This window comes from Mustela putorius, unplaced genomic scaffold (assembly GCF_011764305.1).
Source record: "Mustela putorius furo isolate JIRA1106 unplaced genomic scaffold, ASM1176430v1.1 tig00000054_pilon_pilon_pilon, whole genome shotgun sequence".
Classification (NCBI taxonomy): domain Eukaryota; kingdom Metazoa; phylum Chordata; class Mammalia; order Carnivora; family Mustelidae; genus Mustela; species Mustela putorius.
In genome coordinates this window covers 29,623-47,500 of record NW_025421262.1, presented here as the reverse complement: position 1 = coordinate 47,500, position 17,878 = coordinate 29,623, and the positions used below count along the sequence as shown (strand labels likewise).

Sequence of the window (17,878 nt, the reverse complement as noted above, 5' to 3'; positions counted from 1 at the left end):
TCATCATCATTAGCCATCAGGAAAATTAAAATTAAAACCATATTGAGATATCACCTTAGACCAGTTAGAATTGCAAAAACTGACAAGAGAAGAAACAACAAATGCTAGAGTGGTTGTGGAGAAAGGGCAACCATCTCACACTGTTTATGGGAACACAAGTTGGTACAGCCCTTGTGGAAGACAGTGTGGTGGTTCCTCAAAAAGTAGAAAATTAGAGCTACCCTACAGCCCAGCAGTTGCCCTACTGGGCATTTACCTCAAAGATACAGATGTAATGAAAAGAAAGGCCACAGGCACCCCAGTGTTCATAGCAGCAATATCCACAATAGCCACACTGTGGAAAGAACCAAGATGCCCTTCAACAGATGAATGGATAAAGGAAATGTGATTCATACATACAATGGAATATTACTCAGCCATCAGAAAGCATGAATACCCAACTTTTGCATCAACATGGGTGGATGTGGAGATTATACTGAGTTAAATAAGTCAGAGAAAGTCAACTATCATATGCTTTCACTTATTTGTGGAACATAAGGAATAGCATGGAGGACATTAGGAACAGGAGGGAAAAAAAGTTGGGGAAAGGGATCAGAGCAGGATACCACCAATGAGAGATTTGGACTCCAGGAAACAAACAAAGGGTTGTAAGGGGTGGGGAGTGGGGGGATGGGTGAGCCCACTGATGCTTATTAAGGAGGGCACGGATTGCATGGGGCTCTGGGTGTTATACGCAAACGATGAATCATGGAACAGTACATCAAAAACTAATGATGTACTATATGGTGACTAACAAAACATGATTATAATTAAAAATTTAAAAAACCAAAATATAAGAAGTGGCCCCTCTTACCATGTGAGGCCTCCCTGCCTGATGTCTGTTTCACAATCCAGAAGCAGATCACTGCCTCACCACCCTGTTACTGCATCATAGATGCTTCCTTCCTCTTCTATCACAGATGGGGCGGGCTGTTTCTCCCCACAGAACAGAGGCCCCATCACCCTAGCACACACATTTGCAGAAAGCGGGACCCTCAGGCCTCCACAATGTGCTCTCTTCCTCATCTGCTGCTGGTTCTGCTGTTGGGACTCACAGGTGAGCACTGCCTTGAGGGAGACTCCCCTTTCCATGCCTCCTCAACCACTCCCTGCCCCTGGGCATTTAGGGCCTCGAAGTAAACACAGGTGTGCTACCCAGACCCTCCGCAGAAGGCCTGCCTTGGAGCTAGGACTGTACTCCTGACTTGCAGATGGGGAAACTGAGGCAGAGAGAGCAACCAGCTCAGTGCCACCTACTTAAGTCAGTGGAGCTACTGGGGTTCATGTTCAGCCCACTCAGCTCCACAGCTTAAAACACAAGCATAACATCTTGTTAACCATGTTATGCTGAATGGCTCTTCAGTGGAGGCCATGTGCAGAAACATCAGAAACAGAGAGGCAAACAGAAGGAGAGATATCCCACAACAGAGGCAGAGGTCTCCCGAGTTCCACTGTGCTGTGTGTACCCCCAAACTCTTGTTAATGATGTGCTGCATGTTTCCTAGGTGGCAAATCGTTACTGAAGTTTAACATGTACTATAATTTCACTTAATGAGTTTGTGTTTCTCAATGTCTCCAGAGACTAGCTAGTCACCAAGGCAGGAAACCCAGCTGAAAATTCAAAAGCGTCAGTGCAACATCATTGAGCCTCTCTGTGTCTTTGTTTCCTCAGTTGTGATGGGATCTCCCTTTACAGGCTCGGGCCGAGGGCTGCTACTGGTCGCACTCTCTCAGGGAACTGTTGTGCCTAAACATGTGAGGAGACGCACAGGATCATGGCAGGATGAGTAGACCACTGCTCTGTTTTCTCTCCAGGTGTGGTGGGTGAGGCGGGGCTGCAGGTGATATAGCCTGACAAGTCAGTGTCTGTCACAGCCAGCCAGACAGCCACTCTGTGCTGTACCATGACCTCCTTGCTCCCCTTTGGGCCAGTTCAGTGGTTCAGAGGGGCAGGGCCAGGCCAGGAGTTAATCTTCAGTTTCAAAAGAGGCCACTTCCCCCGAGTAACAAATGCTTCAGACGTCACAAGGAGAAACAACACAGACTTTTCCATCCGCATCAGTAACTTCACACCAGCAGACACCAGAACCTACTACTGTGTGAAGTTCCTGAAAGGGACTCCTGATGATGTGGAATTTAAGTCTGGACAAGGCACTCTGGTCACTGTGAGCAGTGAGTATGGCCTGGGCCTCCTATGTCCCCTGGTTGTGATAGCAAGTCAATAAGAATGCCCTCCATTATCTGACCAACAGCTAAGAATCAGGCCTTGTGGTGGGCGTCCCCGACTTCAGCCCCTTCCATGAATCAGAGAAGTTGAGGCCTGGGGAGGTCCTGATGCTTGCTCAAGGCCCCTGATAAATGGTGGGAAAGTCTAGAACCCCAGTCTGTGGGTCCACAGCTGTCGCCTTTTCCAATCTTGACCAGCCCTCTGGTTCCAGGGATGAGGGACTTACAGTCTAAGAGACTTGCCTGGTCATATGACCCAATCTTACTCCTGCCTCCAGAGAGTGTCTCCTCCATGTGGCTGACTCTTCTCGACTCAACACTAACTGAGCCCCTGCTTTGCGCAGGCTCTGGTCTGTGTGCCAGGGAAGTAGAAAACAAAACAGGGAAGGGCTCCTTTCTCATGAAGCTCACCTTCCCTTCCATTCCTGTGGACGAATGCACCCAGGGCAGGTTGCTGGGATATGTCTTTCTTTCAATGTAGAAGAATCATAGTAAGAAGAGGTATAAGCTCACTGTTTACACTGAGAGCCCAGGATGGAGAAGTTGCCAGAGGCTGTGTATTTATTGTGGGTCTGTCCGAAAAGGATCGTGCAATTCAGGTAGTGAGTCCCATAAGAGCACTGAATCTCCCCTCAGCTCCTGGACATAGGCATGCAGGTGGTTTTATCCTGATTGTGCAGGTGTTACAGGAGTTCCCAGTGGTATGTTGCTTGACTGGGCACCAGTGCTAGTATGTGGCTCCAGCACCAGATAGATCTGTTCCTCCTGGGAGAGCTCTCCTTCCTCTTCCTCAACCTGCCCACACAGGGGTTGCCCTGTTTGAGAATGGTTGAAGCTGGAGGGACCATCTCAGCCCATTTACAGATGACACTGAGGCTCAGCAGATCCGACCTGAGCAGGGGAGTGAGCCACAGCCTGACTCACAACCCTGCCCTCTGCACACTCACTGCACAGGTCAAAGTGGGAGAAAGTGCCCACCCTCTCCTTGAAGCTTTTATAAATCTTGTGTGGTTCTCTTTTTCAGCAGTAAACATTAAGAAAATACGGGAAGAGGTGGGCTAGCTTTGCACCCCGAGATCAGACAGGTATGCAAACATCTGGTGAAGTGTCGAGCCTGTTCCTGGAGGACACGTCTTCTCACATGTAAGAGCATCCAGAGTCTTTTCCCAGTTGGGTTGTGTTTCTCCATCACTGAGCAGCCTGGGGCACAGGCCTGACAGAGCAGAGAGGCCCCCACAATCCCAGCAACACCGGACACCCCATTCCTGGCTCTGAAGACAAAGGATGATTGGGAGGCTCAACCTGGAGGGCATTCGGCTCCATCAGCGAGAATTCACATTCTAGACTCAGCTGTCAGGACCCCACATCTTCCCTCTCTTGTTGTTGAGTCAATATGTCTGGACACGCGGAGGGACCCCTCCCCATAACCACTTGCAATGAGAATGTCAGATGGAAAAGGAGGGTGGCTGTCACTGTCGGGCTGGAGAAGGTGGGACATTTATTCTGTTGTGGATGAGACAGCTGGAGACGACAGGAAGTCCCCTTGGGATACAATGACCGTTAAGGAGCAGTCCTGTTGTAACTGGACCAAAGTAGCTTGGCTCCTTGGTGAGGGAGAGACAGAGACCACCCAGGAGAAGTTCCCTTACAAATCTGTCTTTGTTTTATAGGTAAGGGATCACAGGGAATTATTTCCAAAGTCATAATGCAGAACAGGGGCAAGTAGGCTCTCCATATTAGGGCTGGCACGAATATTCAGAGGGGGATTTTAACACTATAATGAGACTGAGGTTACTGTCAGCCACTCTCTAATTCATCTGCTCTTTTCCATCTGCATTTCCAGTGATAAATTCCAAGCAAAACTACTTGCATTCCCTTAGTTGCCTCTCCCTGCAATCCTGGGAAGGAGAAATGCATCGTGTCCCATGTCAGAGGAGGAGCCATGCTGTGCCACAGCCCCACTTGGGGTCAGCTGGCCAGCCTGGTTCTGGCTTTCTTGGGGGTCCCCTGTCCCCTCCATTCTGTTGCATACACTCTCTGACCTCAATGAGGTTTGCAGGGAGGCTGCTAGTAACGGTTGATGCCAGCAGTCAGACCCATCAAAAACGTCCTTCCTGTGTCCAGATTGATGGGAAGCCACCAGGCAGAGAAGTGAGGGGGGGGGGGAGTTGAAATTGGGCCTGCAACTGCACCTTGGACCTGCCCCTGACTCAGACTTTATCTCTGGAACCTCAGGACCTCCTCTGTGTGAGGATGAGAGGACACAGCCTTCCACACAATCTCAGAAGGGTGGCGGGTTCTCCATAGCGCCTCACACGTATCCTGAGTGCTAAGGACCACAGGCATGCTTACTGTTCACAACTGCTCCTCTTGTAGCCAAACCCTCTCTCCCTGTGTGGTGTCCGGCCCCGAGGCCAGGGCCTTGCCGGAGCAGCCAGTGAAATTCACCTGCAAGTCCAATAGCTTCTCCCCCAGCAACAGCCAGCCAACCCATAGTTCTTGAATGAACCCATAGTTCTCATTTCCAGAATGCCAGGAAATGGCATTACACCAGCTTACACCAGCCCTGGTCACTACAGTGAGGTTTCAGCAGTGACAAGAGCAGGCCAAATCAACACCTACCCTGCTCTACCTCCCACAGGGCTGGGGGCCTCATGACCAGCTGGCAGATGGAGATCCTGGTCCAAACGTGCCCACTGGAGCTGGCTTTCCAGCCCCCAACCAGAGAAACTCCACACATCAGGTGACCTGGGAGGGAGACTCTCAGATGATATGAGAAAAGAGAAAGTTCACTGTGGGTGCTGCTCGATCTATCTGTGTGAGAGCGTGAAGGAGGCAGGACTGGCTAGGGAGATGTTGACACAATTCAGCATGGCAAGCCTCAGCCACTGACAGAGAGGTAGCCAGGTGAATGCTCTTTGTGAGTTGTTTTAAATTTAAAGGATTGGCTTACCCTCTGTACCCCACTTCCTCCAGCCTTCTGCTGCCGGCTCCCCTCTAGAAACAGGAGCAAACATGGGCAATACAGCTCTTTCACCTCAGAAAAAGTCCAGGGGCCCCACCCAGAAGAGACCTGTTATTCTCTAACATGCCAGGGGCAAATATGGTGAGGCCCTACTCTTTCCTTTAAGATTACTCTATATATTTCAAACAAATATTTGGATTCTTTCAATTCAAATATAAAAACAAAAATGGGTCTATGTATAAAATAACAAAATCGGAAGCTGTCCTTCCAGATCCAACAATCTATGTCCAACAGAAAGACATCAGTTAACAGTGGCAATGGGGTCCAGGTGAGCTGGATGGTGCTTGAAATTCTCCTGAGCATTAGACTGCATTTTCTTGCCTCCTGAGGGTATTGTCCAGCAAGCAGGTCTCCTGAGGTCAGGTCATTGTGAGGACTCCCTCCTCACCTCTGTACACGGGAGTCGTCAAACTGTGTGTATGAAGCAAAGCAGGGCAGCCTTGCACCCCACTGACCGTGAGAACAGTTCTCACTCCACTTGAGGACAGGTGGACACTTCGTCCTATGACCCAGAGAGTTTGACTTTGTCCTGGTCCAAAGACAAGGTCTCAGAGTCATCCTGCAGGCCAGCAGTGAGGGGTTTCCCTGGGTCTGAACCACCTCATCTGTCCACCATCTGAAAACTGAAACTGTTGGCTCATCAGAAAGAGGCTGTATGACCTGCCCCATTGGGTGTGAGAACCAATCCAGTAAACCAACCTTACCCATTCCTGAGGGCTCGTTCTTCCCACCTCTTCCCCCAAGAAGGACACCTGGCAGTGAGAAAGGGGTGAGTGAGCTAAGGAACATCTTACCCTGAATTCTGCCTTGAGCAGGGGAAGAATTCATGAGCTTCAGAGCGTTGATAAGCCTGAGTCACTTCAGATAGAGTTGTTAGGTCCATTATTAAATGAAATAAGACTGAGACAAAGTGAAAGTTATTTAAAGCTTTATTTTATGATAAGTATTAGAAGTCAGACTGACCGGCCAGGGCCGTCTCTGAAGAGAGGGACCATCCCCAGCTTACAGGCTTAAGAATTGACTGACTGACCGGTCAGGGCTGCCTCCAAAGAGGGTGACCCCTCCCCAGCTTTCAGACTACCTTTTATAGAGCAAAGTCTGGCCACACATAGGTGGCCAATGAGATTGTAGTCATGTTAGGTCACACGCAGGTGGCCAATTGAATTATAATTTACCCTATAGTAGCTGTTTGACCTAACCTATTACTCTGGTCAGAATTGGTGCTCAAGATTGGCACCCAAACAGCGGGGTTTACATTCTTTGGTGGTTAGGGGAAAAGTATGTGTGTTTCTTACTGATTGGATGTCTCCACCTGGCCCGACTCATCCTTGTATTCTGGGCTCTGTTATCAAGAACTGGCCGACCTGGCCTTATATTCTGGGCTCTGTTATTAGGAACTAGCTGACCATACTTTACTGGTTTCCCAGACTTGATTCTAAGTAAGTTCCTTGGGGTGGGGGTGGGGGCCCGGGCAGCAGGGTCAGTTTAAGTTTTACTGCACAAACAACAAAATGGCTTTTAACCAAGATGGAGTCACTCTGGCTAAATAGGTCCTTAGAGAGTAAGTGGAGGACCCAGAGAATGAACTCCAGTGTGCCCTCCTCTGATGGTGCCTCCTATCCCTTCTTTTGCAGAGTCAAGGCCATCTACTCCATTCCTGATGGCTATCACCCTGGGCCTGAAGCTGCTGCTGCTCATCACTATCTCTGCCATCTATGTCCACAAGAAGCGAGCACCGGATTTTAAGTTGTGGGTCAGGGAGGACAGGCCACGTTTAGTCCCAGAAAAGCCAGGTCAGGGAGAGGGGCAGCCCATAGGTCACACGGGGTCAGCACCCAACTGGAGTCAAGAGTATGTGACACATCTCAGGAGTCTCAGGTGTCCCAACGACCTGAGGTGTTGGTGGAGGGGGCATTTAGCCTATAAAATGTGGGCAGGGTCAGAGGCTGTCGAAGAGTGTGGACAGAGTGCTAGGGTTTCTGGGAAGGAAGTGGGCAGAGGGGGCTGAATGAGAGGCAGCTGGGTGGGAGGAACCCTTGGAAACCATCACTAGATTATGGAGTACTGGGGCTCCTTTGGGCACAAGACATCCACTTTTAGAGGACTGCTGACAGGTGCCAGAGGGCTGCTCTGAGGACAGCTTCCAATGATCCTCTGTGGGACATACTGGAGGGGATGGGGATGGGGGTTCAAGTCCCAAGAGAGAAAGCTTAAGTGTCAGAGTCCTCTATCAGGGCTGCCTGTCCTTTCACAACAGGTGTCCCAGGAGGAAAATAGCACCGAGGACATAAGAGACGGGGAACATTTCTGGAATGATGATCATATAATCAACTGTGAACATGTGACCCACAGATCCTCCCTTCCTCCCCTACCTCATGGCACCCTCAGTCTCTGCTGCCTCCTTCCTTCCTGGAGGGGCCCAGCCAAAAACAAGGAACAACTAGAAGCTTCCCAACTCTGTCCTAATACCTTGCTTCTTCCAGAGACCCACCTGCCCACAGTCCCTTCTGCTCCTTCTCACAATCCTTGATGACCCTAGAGCTGGGTCTTCATACCAGGTCCTCAGCAGGGATCATGGGAACTTGCTCGGGGACTGATGCATAGATATCTGTCTGAATGTGAGAAACAAGTCCCACCTACACATACCAGGTGCCTCTCATTCATCTTCTGGTAACTATGGCCATGAACTACATGCTCATGTCCACGTTCTTGGGAATTATTTCTATCAACTCCCAGATGTTCCCGACTTGTTGAGGTTCTTCACTGGGTCTTAAATAAAATGAATCTCATCCTGGTTTGAAGAAGAGAAATGATTCTCCTTCCTCTTTGCCTACATGTCCTACTCCTCAGTCCCAGGGACAAGATGCCCTTCTCCCTGTGATGGGAACACTAGCTCTTCTGTCACCTTCATCCTTCCCAGCCCCACTGCTCATGTACATGAGCTGGCAGTTGAGAAGCCTGGAGCCATCTTCTGTTTTCTTACTTTATATCCCATATTCAGTTCTACCTTCAGATGTTAGATCCAGTGGCCAGATGGTAAATGTGAAGCAGTCCACTCAGGGAAAGGAAAAGAAGCCTGATTTGTAGTGCTCATGGACTTCTGTGGTGTCAACACTCCCAATATGACCAATGGCAAGCTAACAGTGTTTAACAACTTGCTTGAAAAATTCCCAAAAAGTTCTCAGGAGTGAGTGTAAGCCTCCTCCCAAAACCAGTGAGCTCCACACAGAATCTGTACACTGCTCACCCCAAGGCTGCTCCCTGGTCCTGGCCACCAGCACACCTTCCTGGACCATTCCTCGTCTCTTACAGGTTCTCCAGTTTCAGCTACAGTGATTCCATGGCAATGGAAGTCAAACTGTGTCATTCCTCTGTTTCTTCCTCCTAAAGATCTGCATGACACTCTCTTCCTCTTTGAAGCTCTGTTTAAACATTGCCTTATTAAAAAGTCCCTTCCATAAACCGCCCGGTATAAAATATCAAGTCCTTTCTCCCACTCTGTGTTCTCACAGTTCATAACCTAATTAAACTGTTTCCCTAGAACTTAGGATTAGCTGACATGATAAATGGAGGCAGTGCTCACTTTGCACAATAGTGCAGGACAGAACAATGATGGTGCAGCTGAAACCATGCAAAGTGATCTCAACAAACCGGGGAGAATAACAATTTTTATGTGACCTTTAAAAACATTTTTTAAAACACAGAAACTTTCCAAATGTCAATGATGAATGTATAGGAAACTGAAAAAAAAAAGAACCATTATTTGTTGGGTGTATTGTCATTTCAAATATTAGAAACACTGAAAAGGGAAGCATTTTGGTTTTTTTTGTAAAGACTCTTCATCAGTAGTTTGCACAGTGCAAGCCTTATTCTGATTACATGGTTGACCATATAGGGCCAACATCTGAATTACCTTACTTCAGTCTCAATTGGGATTAGCTTCCACTATTCCATCCCTTGTACTTTCAATGTTATGAAATCCTTACAATATGAATTTAAATACTTCTGGTGTCACAACCTTGGGATATTTTCACCCTCCCTCCCACCACCTTCTTCAAGGATGTGGTAAGCTTGTCTCACTCTGCTCCTCCGCCTGCATATCCACACACTGGGGACCAGCACCCCATCACCATTCCCATGGCAGCTACACCTTCATGAGCCCCACTCCCATTCAATTTGAACTTTACCTGAAGCCTCATCTTTTCTCTTTTCCCTATCATACTTTCAGCTTTGTGCCAATTCCCTTTGGCTACTATTCACTTGTGTATAATGTCCCTGGGTCCCTTGTTGGGAGACCTGGAGACAACACAACCACCTGCATTGCTGTCTGTGGTAAAGTGAATAACAGAGTCACAGAGAACTACCACTTCTGGCTTTAAAAGACGTGATGCTTACTTATCCTGATGAACACCTGTTGGCTACATAGATATTTGCGGCCTGAGGAGAGCAGCTGACAGCAAAGTTTGTACTTCATGTACATAATTGCTCATGAAAAATTCCTTCGTGGCAAATGAGTTCAGAGACTGATGGTATTTAACTGACCTGTGGTGACTGACATTCTTCAGTCTGCACCACACAAACTCAGTCCTCAGTTTCCAGTCAATGATGGCCCTGTGTTAGGCCATCACATTTTTAAAACATAAATTGGGGAACATGTCATTGAAAACATCAATTTCTACCAGATGTTGGATTTTAACATACCATTTCACTTTATTCAATACTGGTACATGTACCTAAAACCATTTCAATAAATACTACTATCTCTTCTTTGTGTTTGAAAGTTCTATCAGAAATTCATATGCTCCAGAAAGCAAGCAGGTGGATTTTCAAAAAACAAAACAATAACCCACTGATCGGAGTACAGGATCAGTTACAGGAACCTTCTGGAAGAGCTCCCAGTGGCCAATGTGCAAAAGTTTGGGCAACAAATAAGTAAAGTGTATCTGGTTCTGTTATCATCTAAATGTTCAAGTCCCCACAAAACTGAGTGTTAGAATCCTCAATCCCATGGGATGGTGTTGGTGGGGGGTTGGCTCCAGAAGGTGGGCAGGTTATGGGTGCTCTAGTCTCATGAGTGGGATTAGCCCTTATAGAAGAGACCCCCTCGCCAGGGATCCCAGTCACTTCAGCCATGTGAGGAGACAAGGAGAAATCTGTGAGGGCCGTGTCTCAACCACACTGGTTCCATGATCTCAGTCTCCAGCCTCTTCAACTATGAACAAGAATGTTCTTTTGTTTCCTAAGCACCCATTCTGGGGTGTTTTGTTATAGCTGCCTGAATTAACTAAAACCGATTATAACCGCACATATAAATATCTTTGGACCAATATTGATATAAGTAAATAACTGAAAAAATTAATAAACTTTGCTCTCCTCTACAGCACAGTTCCAAATGATTTTTGTAGACACTTCACCCTCAGAAGGGAGCTTAACTGCATACTCCTGGAGTGCAGGAACTGGTGTGACTCCCCTTCAAAGATGACAGAATGGCAAGGAGGAATAGAGAGTAACTGCAGAGGGAAGACCTGACAAATACAGTCCAGCCAGGTGATCACAAGTTCACCAATAGTCATAAACCACGGCCACAGTGTGCTCCCTGATATAATGTGATGAAAAATGACACTTTTCCACATGACCTTCCTCCCCAAAACCACTCCCCCAGTCTGTGTATGAGAAAAGCATCCGACAAATTGCAGTGAGGGACATTCCAACATATATTTGAGCAGCACGCAAAACTGTCAGGCTGTTGCTATCAAGGAAAGTCCAAGAAGCTCTCACAGCTGAAAGGAGCCTAGAGAGACATGACAAGAAAATGTAATGTGGTATACTGCATGGAATTCTGGGACAGAAAGGGACATGGAGTGAAACCCAGAAAAATCTCTTCTGGACTGAATACTTGTACCTCTCCAATGCTCATGGGATTTGGAGGTGGGGACTTTGCAGATAATGAGGTCATGAGGGTGGAGTCCTCATGAATGGGATCATTGCCTTCATGAAAAGGGGCCAGACAGCCAGCTCACTCCATTCACCAGGTGAAAACACAAGTAGTTGGCATTCTGCAACTTCAAAGAGAGATCTCATCACAACCTAACTATCATTGCACCCTGATCTCAGACTTCCAGGCTCCAGGACTGTGGGAAATAAGTTTCTGTTGTTTCAAGGCATCCAGTTTATGCTGATTTGTTATAGCAGCCCAAGCTAAGACAAAGTCAAACTACGGATTTTGGTTAATAACAGTGTACCAATATTGGTTCACTAATTATAACAGATGCAACAAATAACTGTAAAATGCTATAAAGAGAAGAAACTGTATGTACCTATATATTGGAACTCTGTGTGATTTTTTTCCAATTTTTCTCTAAATGTAAAACTGTCCCAAAAAAGTAACTCTATTTGAAAAAAAAAAAAAATGTCAACATCTTGTCCTCAGATGGATCTCTGCCTCTTGCACTCCCTTGGCAAAGGCAATTCGAGGAAATGTGTGTTGGGGAGATGTCTGTGTTTCTATACCCAGATTTTATCTTACTTCCCAAGTCTAAGGTTCCTCTTCCTTTCTCAGGCCTCTGTCCTCTGCTAGAGCTCACTCCAAAGCCTGGCACCCAGAGATCCAAGAACAACCTGCTTCTCAGTCCCCCATGATATTCACCCTAAATGTTTCCAATTTCTTCCTTTGTTGAAGATTATTTGACCATGGAGTGATTGCTATTGCTAGGACATCCAGTATTATGTTGAGCAATAGTAGCGAGAGTGGGCATCCTTGTCATGTTCCTGATCTTAAGGGAATGGTTCTCAGCTTTTCTCCTTTGAGAATGATATTCACTGTGGGCTTTTCATAGATGGTTTTTGTGAAATTGAAGAATGTTCCCTCTATCCCTATATTCTGAAGAGTTTTAATCAGGAAAGGATGCTGTATTTTGTCAAATGCTTTTTCTGCATCAATTGAGAGGACTATGTGGTTCTTGTCTCTTCTCTTACTTCTGTGTTCTGTCACATTGATTGATATGCAAATGTTGAACCACCCTTGCCTCCCAGGAATAAATCCCACCTGGTGGTGATGGATAATCCTTTTAATATACTGCTGGATCCTATTAGCTAGGATCTTGTTGAGAATTTTGGCAAACTGTGGAAGGAGCCAAGATACCATTCATCAGATGAATGGGTAAAGAGGATGTAATCCATATATACAATGGAATATTACTCGGCCATCAGAAAGGATGAATACCCAACTTTTGCATCAACATGGGTGGAACTGGAGGAGCTAATGCTAAGTGAAATAAGTCAAACAGAGAAAGACAATTATCATATGCTTTCACTTATTTGTGGAACATAAAGAACAGCATGGAGGACATTAAGAGAAGGAAGGAGAAAATGAAGGAGGTGGAGAATCAGAGGGGGAGATGAACAGTGAAAGACTATGGACTCTGGGAATCAAACTGAGGAGAAGTGGGTGGGGGGATGGGTGAGCCCGGTGATAGATATTAAAGAGGGCATGGATTGCATGAAGCACATTTTTTGTTATAGGTAAACAGTGAATCATGGAACACTACATCAAAAATTAACGATAAACTATATGGTGACTAACATAACATAATAAAAAAAATTATTAAAGAGAACTTCTTCACCCTGTAAATCATGGGATGAGAGTACAGCACAGGAGAATACAGTCAACAGTTTCAGAATAATACTGTGACTGTCTTTTTTCCACTGCATATTTTTTCCTGCTTTGTTGAAGATTATTTGACCATAGAGTTGAGGGTCCATATCTGGGCTATCTACTCTGTTCCACTGGTCAATGTGTTTTTATGCCAGTGCCATGCTATCTTGGTGATCACAGCTTTGTAGTAAAGCTTGAAATCAGGCAACATGATGACCCCAGTTTTGTTTTTCTTTTTCAACATTTCCTTAGCAATTCAGGGTCTCTTCTGATTCCATACAAATTTTAGTATTGTTTGCTCCAGCTCTTTGAAAAATGCCGGTGGAATTTTGATCGGAATGGCATTGAAAGTATAGATTGCTCTAGGCAGTATAGACATTTTAACAATGTTTATTCTTCCGATCCATGAGCATGGAATGCTTTTCCATCTTTTTGTGTCTTCTCCGATTTCTGTCATGAGTGTTCTATAGTTCCTCGAGTACAGATCCTTTACCTCTTGGGTTAGGTTTATTCCCAGGTATCTTATTGTTCTTGGTGCTATAGCTGTGGAAAGAACCAAGATGCCCTTCAACAGACGAATGGATAAGGAAGATGTGGTCCATATACACTATGGAGTATTATGCTTCCATCAGAAAGGATGAATACCCAACTTTTGTAGCAACATGGACGGGACTGGGAGAGATTATGCTGAGTGAAGTAAATCAAGCAGAGAGAGTCAATTATCATATGGTTTCACTTATTTGTGGAGCATAACAAATAGCATGGAGGACAAGGGGAGTTAGAGAAGAGAAGGGAGTTTAGGTAAATTGGAAGGGGAGGTGAGCCATGGGAGACAATGGACTCTGAAAAGCAATCTGAAGGGGTGGGGGTTGGGAGGTTGGGGGAACCAGGTGGTGGGTATTGGAGAGGGCACGGACTGCATGGAGTGCTGGGCGTGGTGCAAAAACAATGAATATGGGGGTACCTGGGTGGCTCAGTGGTTTAAAGCCTCTGCCTTCAGCTCAGGTCATGATCCCAGGGTCCTGGGATCGAGTTCCGCATAGGCTCTCTGCTCAGCAGGGAACCTGCTTCCTCCTCTCTCTCGGCCTGCCTTTCTGCCTACTTGTGATCTCAGTCAAATAAATAAATAAATCTTAAAAAAAAAAAAATGAATACTGTTATGCTGAATATAAATTTAATTTTTAAAAAAAAATTGAAGGGAAACAATGAAATAAAAGCCAAGATCACTTAAAAGAAAGTGGATTTCCATGCAAATGTATTCATATACAGAAATAAACTAGAAGTACATTTAAATTAATAAAAAGTAAATTTAATGATAAAAGTAAGAAGAGAAATAAATTTAGAAAGAAATTAAAAATAGCATATTAAAATTTAGAAAACAAATTAAAATTTACTTAGTGCTATAGTAAATGGAATCGATTCTCTGATCTCCCTTTTTGTATTTTCATTGCTAGTGTATAAGAAAGCAGCTGATTTTCTGTACATTGACTTTGTAATTGATTTATATCCTGCCACATGAGTCATACCTACAGTCTCATAATGTGGCAGGATAACTTATACTTTTCAACTGATTCTTCTAGATTCTATACTCAGATTTCATAGAGCATGCAGATATTATCTCTTCCTGACTTCTCACCCATAAGCTTTATTCACTGACTTCCCACTCTGGATGATGGGGATGCAATGCTCTGTTATTATGGAAACCATACCACATGTGCATATTTCTACCCCACCCCCTTAACATTTTAATTTTAGATAATGTCATAGTCAGCATACATTATAATGACAATGACACAGTGTTTTATACTCAATCTTTTTTTTTTCTTTCAAGATTTTATTTAAATTAAGTTATTTTACATATAATAGTGTTAGTTTCAGGAGTAGAATTTAGTGAATCAAGAGTAACATATGACACTCAGTGGTTATTATATCAAGTGTCTCAACCTTGTAACATTCCCAGCTTTTGTTTGCATTGATCTGCTCATGTGCATTTTGGGTAACCACCACCATATTCAGGGTACAGAACAATTCCATGGCTGCAGAGCTTACCCTTGTGCTAGCCTTTCTTGGTGACAGCCAGCCCCACCATCGAAACCTCTGGCACATGCTGATCTGTTCTCTTTGGCTTTGAGAATGTTGTGGAAGTGGAGTCCCACAGTATGGACATTTTGAGAGTGGTTTTGATCCCTCCACATAAAGCCTTGGACTCTCACAAGTTGGACACATGTAAATAAGTTATGCCTTTTTATTGTTGTGTTCCATTTCCTGGTAGGAATGCACCACAGTTTGTTCAACCATTCACTTATCACTGGGCATTTTGCATGTTTCCAATTTTTTTCCATTTGAGAAAAGCTGCTCTAAACATTCAGTCAAAGATTATGTGAAGCTATGGCCTTCATTTTGCTCAGAAAAATTCCAGGGGGAGTGATCTCTGGGACATAAAACACACTTCCTCTCCAGATAGTGGAAGAAATGATGCTTTTTGTTAGAGGCAAGCATATAAAACTTATTTTTTTAACGATTTTATTTCTTTTTTATGTAAACTCTACACCAAACTTGGGACCCAAATTCACAACCCCATGATCAAGAGTTTCTCATTTCACCAACTGAGCCAACCACATACCCTAAACAAATACAGCTTCTGAAGTCCACACTGCACTGTGCATTTGGGCTAAGTTTCCATCAATAAGGGGTTGGCATAGGGAGTTATTTCTGGAGCAGACATCATTTGACCCCAAAATTTTTAGGTCCTGATGAACTCATTTCTTTCTCCAGCTCAGAAGCTCTTAGTGGAAGCCGGTACAGAGTGAGGTCACAAGACAGCCACCCCCAGGTGTCCAGAGCTCAGGAGATGAAACACAGCTCCTAACTGCAGATCCTTCTTAGCTTGGGGCTCCCAAGTGGAGAACCACCTTGAAGACCTCAAGATGGGGGGGGAGGGGCCCAGCATAGAAAGCAGAGGCCCCAGGTGGGCAGAAAGCATCATTTCTGCTGGACCTGTCCACTATCTCTGAAACATAAGAAGAATTTCTTCAAAATTATTTCTTATGATTGAGTTCCAGTTTCAAAGTACTGTGGTCTGAGAAATTACGGGCAATAATCAAAACCTTTTGGTATTGGTTGAAACCTAATATGTGACCCAGTATGTGGTCTATTCTGGAGAAAGTTCCATGTGCACTTGAGAAGAATGAATATTCTGTTGTTCTAGGGTGGAATGTTCTATATGTATCTATGAAGTCCATCTAGTTCAGTGTGTCATTCAAAACTCTTGTTTCTTTGTTGATTTTCTCCTTAGATGGATCTGTCTGTTGCTGAGAGTGGAGTGTTGAGGTCTCCTACTATTAATGTTTTATTATCAATATGTCTCTTTATTTTGGTTAACAGTTGCCTTTTATAGTTGACTGTTCCCATGTTGGAAGCAGAGATATTTCCAATCGTTAGATCCCCTTGTTGGATAGCCCCTTTAAGAATGATATAGTGTCCTTTTGTATCTCTAACTATGGTCTTTAGCTTAAAATCTAATGGATGAAAGACCTCAGTGTGAGACAGGAATCCATCAAAATTCTAGAGAAAACATAGACAGTAACTGTTTCAACATCAGCCACAGCAACTTCTTTCAAGACACGTCTCCAAAGGCAAGGGAAACAAGAGCAAAAATAAACTTTTAGGACTTCATCAAGATAAAAAGTTTCTGCACAACAAAGGAAACAGTCAACAACATCAAATAAAGAGACAACCCACAGAATGGGAGAAGATATTTGTAAATGACACTACAGATAAAGGGCTAGTATCCAAGATCTATAAAGAAATTCTCAAACTCAATCCACAATGAACAAATAATCAAGTCAAAAAATGGGCAGAAGACATGAACAGACATTTCTCCAAAGAAGACATGCAAATTGCTAACAAACATATGAAAAAATGTTCACCGTCATTAGTCATCAGGCAGATTCAAAACAAAACCATATTGAGATACCACCTTGCACCAGTTAGAATGGGAAAACCTGACAAGACAAGGAACAAGAAATGCTGGAGTGGTTGTGGAGAAAGGAGAACCGTCTCACACTATTGGTAGGAATGCAAGTTGGTACAACCACTATGGAAAACAGTGGAGGTTCCTCAAAAAGTAGAAAATAGAGCTACCCTATGGCCCAGCAAATGCTCTACTGGGCATTACCTCAAAGATACATATGTAGTGAAAAGAAGGGCCACATGCACCACAGTGCTCATAGCAACAACATCCACAATAGCCAAACTGTGGGAAGAGCTGAGATGCCCTTCAACAGATGAATAGATAAAGAAGATGTGGTTCATATGTACAATGGGATATTACTCAACCATCAGAAAGGATGAATACCTGACTTTTGTATCAACATGGATGGGACTGGAGGAGACTATGCTGAGTGAAATAAGTCAGAGAAAGTCAAATATTATATGGTTTCCCTTATTTGGGAACATAAGGAATAGCATGGAGGACACTAGGATGTGGAAGGGAAAAATAAAGGTGGGGAAATCAGAGCAGGAGACCAAGAATGAGAGACTATGGACTCTGGGAAACAAACTGAGGGTTTTAGAGGGGAGGGGAGAAGGGGAATGGGTGAGCCCAGTGGTGCATATTAAGAAGGGTAGAGATTGCGTGGGGCGCTGGGTGTTATACACAAACGAAGAATCATGAAACAGTACATAAAAAACTAATGATGTACTATATGGTGATTAAGATAACATGATAATAATTTAAAAACGCACACACACACACACACACTCAGAAACAAAACATAAGAAGAGGCCGCTCACACCATGTGAGGACTCTCTGCCTGATGTCTGTTTCACAATCCAGAAGCAGATCACTACCTCACAACCCTGTCACTGCATCATACATGCTTCCTTCCTCTTCCATCACCAGAGGGGCAGGCTGTTCCTCCACCCAACAGAGG

General features: G+C 44.7%; 1 long non-coding RNA gene across 4 annotated transcripts; it reads left to right on the top strand.

Annotated features, from left to right (window-relative positions):
* Nucleotides 1-789: 789 nt before the first annotated feature.
* On the top strand, nt 790-8,084 carry LOC123392028. Of its 4 annotated transcripts, none has more exons than XR_006606711.1 (4): nt 791-1,096; nt 1,736-2,211; nt 3,290-5,008; nt 6,925-8,084. It is a non-coding gene; the product is annotated as an uncharacterized LOC123392028 (long non-coding RNA). The 4 variants fall into 4 exon arrangements; XR_006606715.1 differs by having other exon boundaries at nt 1,712-2,211; XR_006606717.1 differs by having other exon boundaries at nt 794-2,211; nt 3,290-3,408; nt 4,907-5,008.
* Nucleotides 8,085-17,878: the final 9,794 nt, after the last annotated feature.